At 38.4% G+C, this 12,496-nt stretch overlaps 1 protein-coding gene and 1 long non-coding RNA gene across 2 annotated transcripts in view; both read right to left on the reverse strand.

The window, feature by feature from the left end:
- The window catches only part of LOC125022019 (integrin alpha-M-like), a 108,050-nt gene that overhangs the window by 61,981 nt on the left and 33,573 nt on the right, over positions 1 to 12,496 (reverse strand).
- Positions 104 to 595, reverse strand: LOC125022033. The gene is made up of 3 exons (XR_007114405.1): positions 504 to 595; positions 269 to 418; positions 104 to 152 (listed from the first exon to the last, which is right to left on the reverse strand). It is a non-coding gene; the product is annotated as an uncharacterized LOC125022033 (long non-coding RNA).

The raw sequence follows: 12,496 nt of genomic DNA on the forward strand, positions 1-12,496 counted from the left end.
AAGTTTTGTGCCTTTGAAATTTACTTACTGAATGAATGGCTGTAGTTTGGGCCTGCTGTGCAAGACTTGGTTTGAGCCCTGAAGAAGATGTAAACCTTCAAAGTGAATCTTAACTCATTGCTAAGTGGACTGACAACATCTTCTGCACATGCCTGCAGGAAAAGGACACTATTATGAATATTTTTTTGTCAAGCTTGTGAGAATCATTTGGATTCAGTGTTAGAGGACTCTTAAAAACAAAATGGTTGTATCAGGTCTTCTGATTTACCTGAATGAAGAATTTCAAGGTGCTGCACTCTTTCCTATTTAAGGAAACAGTAATGGTCTTGGTCGACTCTCGTTGTTTATCAGTGATATGAGCTCGATTCTTTGGGGCTTTTGCGAGTGGCATCCAGTGTGAAAGTATGTTTGATTGTTGCTTTGAGCTGGAATAGATCAGAGTTACATTTGAATGGTACACTGAACAAACATACCAAAGAATGGACAGACGGTAGGTTTGTCACCTGAGGAACCTGTAGATACTGAAGTGAGACTGGTCATGGTAAAGCAGATTGTAGCTGTGTTCTGCAGTGCTACTGAGCAGTCTACATTTTGAGTAGGGATTATCTTTGGGTCGAATGACACAGTAGCTCAACCATGACGATAGGTCTTGATCTGGAAAAGGTAGAAAAAACATGTGAAACAGCTTTGGTTTTTTTAAGGTGTTATTAAAAAGAAAAAAGAAAAAGAAAAGAAAGAAACTAGCCGAGATGTCACGACTGACCAACCTTTGCTTTGGTCTTCACACATTACAAAAGACACTGACAAAAACAATACATCATGAGCCTTGTAAATGATGGATGTTGCCACAGTGACATCACCCATTGGTTTGTAGACTACAGTTCTGACATTAGATTTGAGTTTGACATTTTTGGTCAAATAAATATTACACTGTCAACTGTCAGTGATATTATAACAAAGTGGAGCGGGGTCAGTGGATGCTGAGGCGCATAGTGCCCAGAGGTCACCAACTCTCTGCAGAGTCGATGGCTACAGACCTCAAAACTTCATGATGCCTTCAGATTAGCTCAGAACAGTGCGTAGAGAACTTCATAGAATGGGCTTCCATGGCCCAGCAGCTGCATCCAAGCCATACATCACCAAGTGCAATGCAAAGTGCCGGATGCAGTGGTCTATAGCACACCATGAAACCTTCTTATCCAACATCAGTGTCTAACCTCACAAGTACACTTCTGGAAGAAAGGTCTATACCGTTGGCAATATGGTGTATTTTTGGAGAAAGCACTTAATGACCATCAATGATATTCCACATACTTTTGCATTGGCTTCACTTTCAAGACTTGGTGTTTACATCCATTTTTTATGCACAATCTGTGGTGTACAGTAGGTTACAAATGACCAAAAAATGGTATACTTACACTTGACAAAACAGTGCTTGATTAGAGTACTTTGGACATACCTGAGTAAGACAACTGTGCCCTTTGATCCCACCGCTAAGTCTGGCAGTTTATCTCCACTCTGGTCTAAAGACTCCTGACTGATCGACAAGCCGAATACTTCAGTCCTGACTTGACTTCAGAGCCAGTTATTCTCTGTGTAAAGGAGAAATTTTGAATTACTGAAATTATAGAGACTTTAAAAGCAGTGGCAAACAGACCCCAGATGGCGAATGTGTTTATTGTCCTTTGAGAATTCTCTATTGTTGCTCACCTGTGAGTAAATGGGATTGATACTTGGTCTTCTTTCGCCATGGAATATGTAGATGCTGCCTTGGCCATCATTCTCCAAAGGTGCTCCAACTGCTAAATCGCTGATCCCGTCTGTATTTAAATCAGGCAGCACAGCAAGAGAAGACCCAAACCTTCCTTTGCTGGATTCAGCCCCTCTTAATACTAACAGGAGAGTCAAAGTGACACTCAACTGTCTGGTGAAAGCATAAGGATGAAAGTGAATGTTACACGTTTATTAAAAGTAGAAAAATAGATGAATTGTGTCATTAGAAAACAATAATGTCATTTACCAAATACTTCAACTGGCACACATAAACTCTTCCCTCTCTCTCGATTCCATATGCATTGGGGCGGATATGAGGATGAGGTCAGTATACTGGCTGCTCATGCTCATGGCACAAACCTCTGCCCCAAAGTATTCACCAGATGCTGAAACCGTGCAAACAGCATAATGAAGCACATTCTGATAATGTTGTCTTTCAGGACCATATGGCTTTACACATAAATACATACCTGCTGTGGATATGGATCTATCATTTTATAATGTGTCATGCTTCATCAACAACCATCACAATTCCTCTGTGCTGATATCGTGGAGCACCCAACAATTGTCACTGTGCCACTTGAAGTTTTCAGCAACTGCCATAGAATAACCTAGATTCAAAACAGTCAAGCAAGGTCATCAGTTAAAATATCAAATATCCAAGTTTAGCTAGTGTGTATATTCCAGTGGTGAGGAGACTTCTGTGTATCACATTAAATGCAAAAACAAAAACAACGTGACTTGTATTAAACATGTTCGTATATTCAACTCCTTATTTCTCATTTGACATTTTTTCGGTGAATTTCCTGTTCTGATCAATGTGTTGCTGTCAAACTTTACACACATGCAGCACATGCACTGTACATGATGATGTACAGTATGTAATGACTTGCCTGTCATTCAAAAGTCACTTGAGAGGATGAGGTGAGGTCCTGTATATTTTGTGTGACGCGCTGATGCTCGGTTCATGTAAGCATGCTGAGTCCAGGTGAGTTTAAAGCATTTAATAAATCACTCGCAGCTACTTCAGCGGCTTTCAGATAACATACGCCAAACGATGGTGAAGTGTACACTGTGGGAGCGAATATGTAACAAAGCAAAAAAAAAAAAAACTGAACAAAAGCGGTCAACAAAAATTACTAAAAAAAAAAAAGCTACCTAACACTCGCCTCTCTCCTCCCTCAGTGCAGGTGAACCAGCTCCCTATATCACCTACGGCAATCATCCCCCAGTGCCCACGTGACCCAAGCCCTGTGCATCAACGTGGCAACCAGACCAAACAAATCAAAAGGCGAATAATCCACCAGTGCAACAGTATGGCTCCTACACAGTAGGTACAGTGTGTGTGTAGTTTATGTTAGTGTAATATTCTTACCAAGGTAACTGTCAGGCTGTAGAAAAGCAGGCTCAAAGGAACTGGTCTTGAGAGGTCTTGAGGATCGAGTACTTGAGTATTTTACGTATCCTCCCCTCCACTGGTTTGCACCAACAACTGCCAACTGAATTCCCTGCAATGTAGACAAAGGAGTAATGAGTTAAAAGTGTTTTGCATAATATTTGAGGAAAAAAAATGATAACCACCTCTCAGTTGTATGTCTCTAGCAGCTAGAGAAGCTAATCTACCTACTGTAAGACTTATATAATATATTAGAATAGAGAATAGAGCAGAGACTGTATAAATATGGATGATGGAGCAGCTCCCCAAGAGTGAAGCCAAAGCAAGTAGAGCTCCCCCTGGTGTCTGGCTGCAGTATAGGTCATAAGCTCCACCCCCTCCATGTTAGTGGATGCGACTTGAACCAAAATAAAACACTAAAATACACATTGAAAAAAAAAAATTCAAGGATGGCTTTAGCCATTCTAGGTAGTTACTATAATGCTGATGCATACTCAAGTGTCCATTTTTCTGATGAGTTTTATTTTAGTTGCTTATTTGACGCTATGGAAACAGGATGTGACATCATGTAGACCAAAAGTTGTCATGCCAACCAATCCATTCCATTAACCAGATAACACCCATACTGTTTTTATCATTTCCACCACGACACATATCTGTAAAACGATGAGGCTAAAATGTACCTTAACCTATATGATAATGAGACAGTTTTAAATACATCAAGTCTCCTCATTCTTATAACCAGGAATGACACTAAAACCTCCAGTCCAGTCACTGTCCAGTCGCCTTCCTGTGATTTTATTTACCCCAGGCACATAGGCTGCACTGAATCCCTCTTGAGACATTTCCATTTTCAGAGACTCGCCGCTGCTTTGAGATCCTGTGACAGAAAAGCAAAAAAGTACTTAAAAGGCAAACTACAACAGTCTGAGACATTATGGCTTGAGGTAGCAATGGTCAATGATAGAAACATGTACAGTAATTTCAACGTTGAAGATTTGATGTTTAGTTTACATTAGCACCTTCAATGGAGAAGATTTTGTTTTGCAAATTCTGTCTTATTTTTCAAGTGCTCCGAAGCCGTCCACTTGAAACACATAATCAATTTGAAGGAGCAGATGCAATGTGTCCAGTTCTCTTTTTGCCGCATATTTCCTAAATGCACTCCCCACCTAGGGACATTGAAACAACGTGATTAAGATGTTATATGGATTGAGTTATTAAAATTACGTTTTAAACTAGGGAATACAGAGAATTACTCAACTCACTCTTCAACACACAAGCTAGCAGTGAACCCACATCTAGATCCAAAATATTTATCAATAATTTGTACTCACCCCAATAGCAAATCGAATAATGTTTTTCTGATTAGCTAAATGTATAGCTTCCGGTAACGAAGGACGGTCTTGAGATTCTCCATCAGTAATGACGATCAAGACCTTCTTCATATTTGGTTTGGAACCTCTTTGTGATGTGAAAAACGTTGTTACTGCCAATTGAGAAAATTATATTTTAATCTTTATTACCCATATAACCCTCATTTTTAGTGCTATTCCTTTCATGACTTATTCAAATTTTATTTGAGGATGTATAATTTTAATTGACAGTTTTTACGTCCAGCTTTGGTTGGGTCTGTTTACGTCACATGGTGTAAAACTTTAATTCATACAATGCCTCTTTTGAAAGCAGTTGTATCAGTGAAGTCCACACAATGATTAAATTCATCATGTTAAAAAATTGTCTGGACAGAAATCAAGGTGAAGATGTCATAGTTTAGCATTTAAATCATATAATGGCAGAATAACAGCACTCACACAACATGTTTGATGGCCTTTGCTGTGTAGGTTCCTCCCCCTAATTGGAATATATTGTCAATTTTAGTCTCCCATGGTGTAGATGAGAAAAAATTATCAAAGTAATAATGGACTGTGGGTCCCAAGAAACTGGGAAATAGAAAACTGAAAGAAAAGAACACATTATTCATTTATTTTATGCAAACTGTGTAATTATTTTATGTCTTTGGGACCACGGTCCTCTTACTTTGTGTTTCCCTGCAGAGATGACCGGACCAGATTTTTAACAAAATTCTTCATGATTTGAAAATCGCGTGAAAACACGCTGCCTGAACCATCCAGCAGAAAAGCAACTTCTGTCCACCGGCACTCTGTTGACCAGTGAGCATAATTAATCAAGGGATCCTTTGAACATTTTTCCTTTTAGTATCATGCAACCTCCAGGTTCTGGGCTTTTTACTAAATGACATTGAGTAACACTGTCAACTTTCATTCAATATACTTTTACCTTCAATAGAGGAAGGTATGGATGGTTGAACACGATTGGAAGTTTGTAATGGAAGCACAGACCATTGTACATGGTGATACTTGTACAGTTCTTAGGAATGGTCGGACCACACGCCTGAAAAGAGACCAATCCTGATCAGTAGTAAAACAAAAATATAGATATATTTCCAAGTAGCACAAACCTCTGCAATTCTCTGCAGTCCACCTACTCACCAGTGTTTTCCTGTGTGGTGGGATTAGCTTTCAATGTCAAACCAAGAGACATGTTCACTGCAAAATTCAGCACTGTAAGGGAACGATTCGACAGAGGTTTAAAGATAGTTAAACCACATTAAAACATAAAATACATTTGTGTGTGATGCAGTATGAGTAGAAACCCCGTGAAGACGTCGAGAAATAAAAAGTTGCCCACCTGAAGGTGACACTCTAGCACAGGATTCGCTGTTGATGTTGCAGGTAAATATTTCCCCCCTGTCATTTGGTGAATACTGTTCAAGTGGGGCACTGACGACCAATCTAATAAAAAGTAAAAAAAAAAAAAAAAATACAAAATCAGTGTGGTGAGGGCAGTGTATTAAGAGTTGTTAGCTGATCAAATCTTGCATCTTGCATAAAACCCACATTTAGCGCCACAATGCATCGTCTGACTTACTCTGATTGTCTTTGCACCACCTTGTAGCCAAAACCGCTGCAGAGTTGTTCAGGGTCTTCCAAGCCACGGGATCAATATTGAAACAAAGAGCAGCTTTTAACACTGAAGGAATCAGAAGAGAGAAACCGTTTATCGCAATGTGATTATGGGAAGTTAATTAATCTAACTATGTGTTTTTGTTTGTGATGTCATTGGTCTTTGTGTTGCCTTCAGTCTATCTCTGGGTGTAACAGTACGGTCTGCCCACGGTGTCTTATTCTGAAGCCACTAGGGAGCACCAAAGTCAGACATATATCAACATAGTGGCTCAGAAGGAATGATTCTTTTTACGTTCAAGGATTCATTGTGAAGCCTGTGTTGTCTGCGAGGCTGACCTGTTGACTCTAATTCTTGCCACTTACTATTAGAAATCACACAGAAGTGGATGTGTGTGATAAATGATAACACGTTCTTTGCAATAGAATCATGTTTTCCGAATTTTGACCAACTTATGGTTTTGTGAATGGAAATTGTCATTGTTTCCCCATGTCCAGGTCAAGTTGACGTAAACCAGATTTGACCAAACAGGACGTTCCTGTGGTGTGAGATCCTTTCCTGGCCTGTTGTTTTCAGTGTTTCCCTTTCAACCTATTTTACTCTATAACTGTCTATCCATGCATGCATATGCAGGCATATATAATTTTTACAACGCCTGCAATTTATAACCTTTAAACATTTCCTCCAATTTGTAAAAACAGTTTGAATTCTATATTAACTTAAAAGAAAAGCAACAATAATATCTTCCACTGCAGCTGATAGGAAGTCTCTCTTCTCTACGAGCCTACGTGTGAGATTTCCTCACCATTTTTTGCTGCTCAAGTTTTGCTTTTTGGGCAGTACATGACATTTTCTAAAATTAGCCTCCTAAAAACATGTTCTCATATATATGGCAGGGCGCTGTTTACTGTCATCTGTTAATTCCATTTACATTTCAGTGTCCAATAGTGACATCGTGTGAGAGTTCTGCTGCTGTGGAATTACAAGAAATAATAGGAAATAAATCAAAATAGTTCTTCAGCTCACGGCCTTTTTTTGTTTTGTTTTGTTTTTTCATCATTGAAAAAGCCCCTGTTGAGCCATTATAGTCTTTGTTGCTTCAGCAGGAAAGTGACAGAAAATACCACGTAAATGGCTGCAGTAAGGGTGTCACTGAAACAGATGAAGAGGATGTGTGGACTGAAATGTGTATAAACTTAATAGCACTTCAACACCACACAAGAAAAGCAGCCAGCGCCAGATGAGGTCTTTAGCTGAAATGTTAGTACCACACAGTGGCTCTTTATAAAACATATTTTCACGGAAATCAATTTATTGAGCAATACATTTTTTTTAGAGTCCTTTATTTAGAAATGTAAATCTTCACAGTTTCTCTCATATTCAGGATGAAAGGATAAAAGGCACATATTTTCATCTTAAATTGTTTTTCTATCTGCATCTATGTCAAATTCCACAAATAATTGTTGTCATTAATAACATTTGCTGCATGCAATGGGGATCAAACAGCTTACAGCTTGCTTAATGTCATGTAATCAAATAAAATAAAAAGGTCAAATTAAAACTGTTGGCAAATATGATGCAAGACAAGATCTGAATGCACAGACTTACCTGACAAGAACAGTGTAGCAACAATTACCCAGCCCATTGTGTTAGTCCCATGGAAAGAAAAAAAGCTAAAAATCTGAGCTCATACAGGTAACTTCAAAAAATGCTTCTGCTGCTAGAGCCCCAAAGAGGGAGATGGTGAAAGCAAAATGCAAGAATCACAAGGTGACAGCTCCAAACCAAGACACTCAGTTAGAGGAACTCAGATGTAGGAGGGGTTATCACACTGACAAACTCTTGCTGTTTGATAGACCTAAAGAACAGGCTATTTTGGACCTTGATTGAACACAGCATTGGTATTGTTAAATTCATGGTAACCAGAACTTAATTAATGATATGAAACCAAAGAAATAAGAACATGAGACCATCACTTTAAAATGTAGTTAAGGCTGCAGCAGAAAGGCTTGTTCACAGTTGTACTTGCACTTTTAGTTTTACTTTTTTCTTTTTTGTCCTGTGACATATCTGTGCAATTTGTTATTGACGCTATATGAATAAAATTGAATTGAACTTCCTTTCTTCTGTTTCTACTGTTGGTTGGCTTCTTCCAAGACAAGTCAAATACCAAAAAGATCTGATGTATGAGTTGATTGATTGTCCCCGTTACCATTTCATGACTGAGACATCCTCCCCCTCATGAAACAGTAACCGTTTCCCATTTTTTTGCTCAACTTCCCCTGTAATCTTATCTCTCTGTCTCTCTGTTGTCTCTCTTCAGATACTTTGTGACTAATTACAGAATTCTAATACCAGTTACATAATTAACAGCTGGCCAGTAACTCACTGATATTTGAAAAGATGAATAATTTCTTCCTGATGGTAAATAGACCAACCGGTGAGGCCTTTCTTTTCTCACACCGTCACACTTGTATGCGCTGACTCATTCTGCCCCTGTGCAGGAAGTGAAGCTCTTTTCATGCTCACTAGCTATAAAATGTACCACTGTCATCAAATTTCTGTGCCCACTTCTCTTTAAATGTTGTGTTATGTAATTCCAACGAGCGAGGAATTTAAGAGGATGAAAAGTGTTGATCACCCTGACTCCCTCCATGTGCGACCTTTTGCAGACTTGCTGGTCCCCCCTCTTGCCAAGCAAAGACGATCGAGAAAGGTTGCGAAAAGGTCAAGGATCAGTGCACTGTGTTGCTGTGCCTGGTATGGATTTCTAAGGGCAGATTAGCAATGTTGTCACATGCTCTCCAAGGCTCTCTGTGTGTGTGTGTGTGTGTGTGTGTGTGTGTGTGTGTGTGTGTGTGTGTGTGTGTGTGTGTGTGTGTTGAAAGTGACCTCTGGAGGGATGAGATGCTCTTCTTAGATGAGACAGTTAATAATCTAATAATGAATAAGAACTAAACATTTACTTATCACAACGTACAGAAAAAGAAACAAACTCTTCACTAAAAGGTGTAAAAGGTGCAGGGACCTAATGAAAGAAACATCCTTTAGTTTGAGGAGCATGTTGCAATACCAAACTCTAACATCAGGCCAATTTGCCTGTGTGTTCTGGATTATATGCTCTACCCACGTGCCCATTTATTTAAACCACACTTTATAGAACAGTTATATGCGTCTTCACACGGTACGGTAATACGCTGCTTGTCTTCACACCATTAACATCTCTCTGGTTACTATGTCTAGCTAGAGTTGGATGGAAGTAGCTCAGACAGTCCAATCATCAGCTCATCAACTCCTTGTTATATTCCTCTAACAATTGTTGAGTTACAGTTTACATCTGTATTCATCCAGACTCAAAATATATGTAGTAAAGATCTTGAATGTATTTGAGCAGTATTTTTGTAAAACTTGATGACGTCACAGTGAAGATGATTTGAACTTCAAAGTGATAAAATGTCCTTCATTCCATCATTTTATCTAGTTACATATTTGTCAAAAAACTATATCCTCACTAACATATAAATTCTTGAGTTATGGCCAAAAAACACATTTTCCTAGGTCACGATGACCATTGAGCCCAAACTCTCACTAGTTCCTCTGTATCTCCAAGTGGACATTTGTTGTAAACTGAAAAAAAGTTCCTCCAAAGCCTTTGAGACATATTCATTTAAAAGAAAGTGTTTCTCAGATGGATGGCATTTATGAATGGACCCAGAGAGAATCCTAAACTAAAATGCATTTCACCTCATTTGTAACTGGACCAGACGTGTAACAATGAACTGAATTGTGTGTTTTCCTGCAACCATTTTCCAGTGTGTGGCACCACTCCTCTGTACACCAGGATTGTTGGAGGTCAAGATGCTCCAGCTGGAAGTTGGCCATGGCAAGTTAGTCTGCAGAGATTTGGTGGCCATGTTTGTGGCGGTTCCCTCATCAACCAAGAGTGGGTGATGTCTGCTGCTCACTGCTTCTCCAGGTGGGCAACTAAAATGTGTTTTAACACAAGTAGTTGACAGTAATTTCATTCTAATCAGAGACACTCCTGTCATTGTAAAACCAAGGCATTTTGTCTTTTCTCCTCCATGCAAGTATGTCTGGTTGGAGCGTTTCTCTGGGTCTTCAGAGCCTACAGGGTGACAACCCAAACCAAGTGTCCAGAACTGTTTTCCACCATCATTTTGCATCCAGACTAACGACAGCTACACCAGCAACAACGACATTGCTCTGCTCAGACTCTCCTCACCAGTCAGCTTCACAGACTACATCAGACCTGTGTGTCTGGCAGCGAGTGGCAGTGTGTTCAACAACGGCACTGATAGCTGGGTCACTGGCTGGGGTGCAGTCCAGGAGGGAGGTGAGTCTGGACGTTTGCTGATCATTACTTTTGGTTGAGGTCACTGTTCATGTGTCCGTAATCTGTACCTGGGTCAAAGACGTATAAGGATTTTAAAAGTGGAAAAAAAAAAAAAAAAATCAAATTGGCTAAAATGCTCTTTAAGTTACTTTCTATCTTTATTAAAGTGTTCTGTATACCACTCAATAATATGAATTTTTTTTAAGAATGCAATAAACATTTTTTTAGTGAATCATATGATTTCTCCCATGAAAAATGTCCTTACCTGGATAACGTAAATTGATTTGAAAATTAATTAAAATGTTTATCATTGTTGGCATTAAAAGTTTATAAAAAAACATTTTCATCAGAATAAGAATTAATGTTATGTATTTGACTTTTATGGTGAAATTGCTTCATTCGTTCCTGTTTGCCACACAATAGTTCATGCCAAAAAGAGAAAAATTATGGAAAATGTCTTAATTTTTTTTACAGGATAAGTAAAAGGGGTGTTATTGTATCCTCAATTCAAAAAAACACTATACTGTAATATAATATGACATTTGAGTTAAATCATTTGACTGTGTCAATGTTACCCAGAATGACATGCTGTTAGCCAGGAATGACCACTGCAAGATTTCAGTGTCAAAGTATTTCATTAAAGGCTGTTTGAGGAACATAATTTTTAACAGACATATTACAAAGACACTGAAAACTGTAAAAGATTTGAAAAGGTTTTTGCAAACAAGTGTAAACATATTTTTTAATCCTTTTTAACTGATCTGCATAATCACCTCATTACTAAATCACAATACTTTGCTCTCTTTTTCTCAAGATACTCAGCCCTAGCTTGTGGGTCAACGTTCTTCCTGGTCCTGAAAAGTCTTTGCCTTTCTTTATTAGACAGTGGCATCTGCAAGAACAAAACTGACCCTTAAACATGCTCATTTTTGGCAATAACTTCACAATGTCTATGATAATGTCCTGTGTTCAGGTCATTGAAAAAGATAACAAAAAATGCCATAAAAGTTCAAAAATACAACAGTACAACATCAGTAACAGAATACATTTGTCATCCAGGAAGGACATATCGTTACCCAGGAAGGACAAAACAACTATTTTCCTTTATAATCGGGCACTAACTGGGTCTACTGTGTAAAACATAAGCTTAATCTTCAACACATCAATGTCATATTTCACATGAAATAGGTCATTTTAAAAATGTAAAAAAATTATAAATGTGTTATTAGCGTATCCAGAAAGACACATCATGGTGGTAAATCACGTACCACTGACGTGTCCAAATCCAATTATGGTCATATAGCCACTTTATGTGTGATACACAGGAAGGACATTTGAGAATCCAAAAATGGGGACAAAAGTATTTCTTGAATAAAAAAATGGAAATGAGCTTAGTTTGTTACTATATTTGTAGTGTCATTACAAACACCAACACAATTATGCCCCAGTGTATCAATAATGCTTTTATTAAGATTTTTGACATTTTTAGCATAATTTTGTCCTTTATTTTTAGCCCAGACTTTATCCAGGAAGGACAGTTTTGTACTTTTGAGCTAAATAGCTCCTTAAATTTTAATTTCTTACAGTAAATACTCATATGAGCAAGTAAAGTGGGGAGAATTGAGTAACAAATTGTACTTTTTAGATTTTTTTATTCATTTTTACTATTAAAATATGCCTCAGACACCAGAATTGACATGTCTCGTCTTTGATCCACCTCCAGCTGAAAAATGTTTCCATGTATTTCCTCCTCCTTAGTTTCTTTACCATTCTCTGAAACTCTCCAAGAAGTGGAGGTACCAAGTTGTGGGAAACAGAGAGTGTGACTGTCTGAATGGTGTGTGGCACAGTCACAGACAACATGATCGTGCTGGTGTTCTGGCAGGAGGCAAAGACTCATGTCAGGTGGCTGCTTTATTTTTCATTATTTGTCTCTCCTCATGGTAAATGTGGTGTGGAGTTTGTAAAATTCACACCGTGCTCTT

The sequence above is a fragment of the Mugil cephalus genome, chromosome 16 (assembly GCF_022458985.1).
Source record: "Mugil cephalus isolate CIBA_MC_2020 chromosome 16, CIBA_Mcephalus_1.1, whole genome shotgun sequence".
Classification (NCBI taxonomy): domain Eukaryota; kingdom Metazoa; phylum Chordata; class Actinopteri; order Mugiliformes; family Mugilidae; genus Mugil; species Mugil cephalus.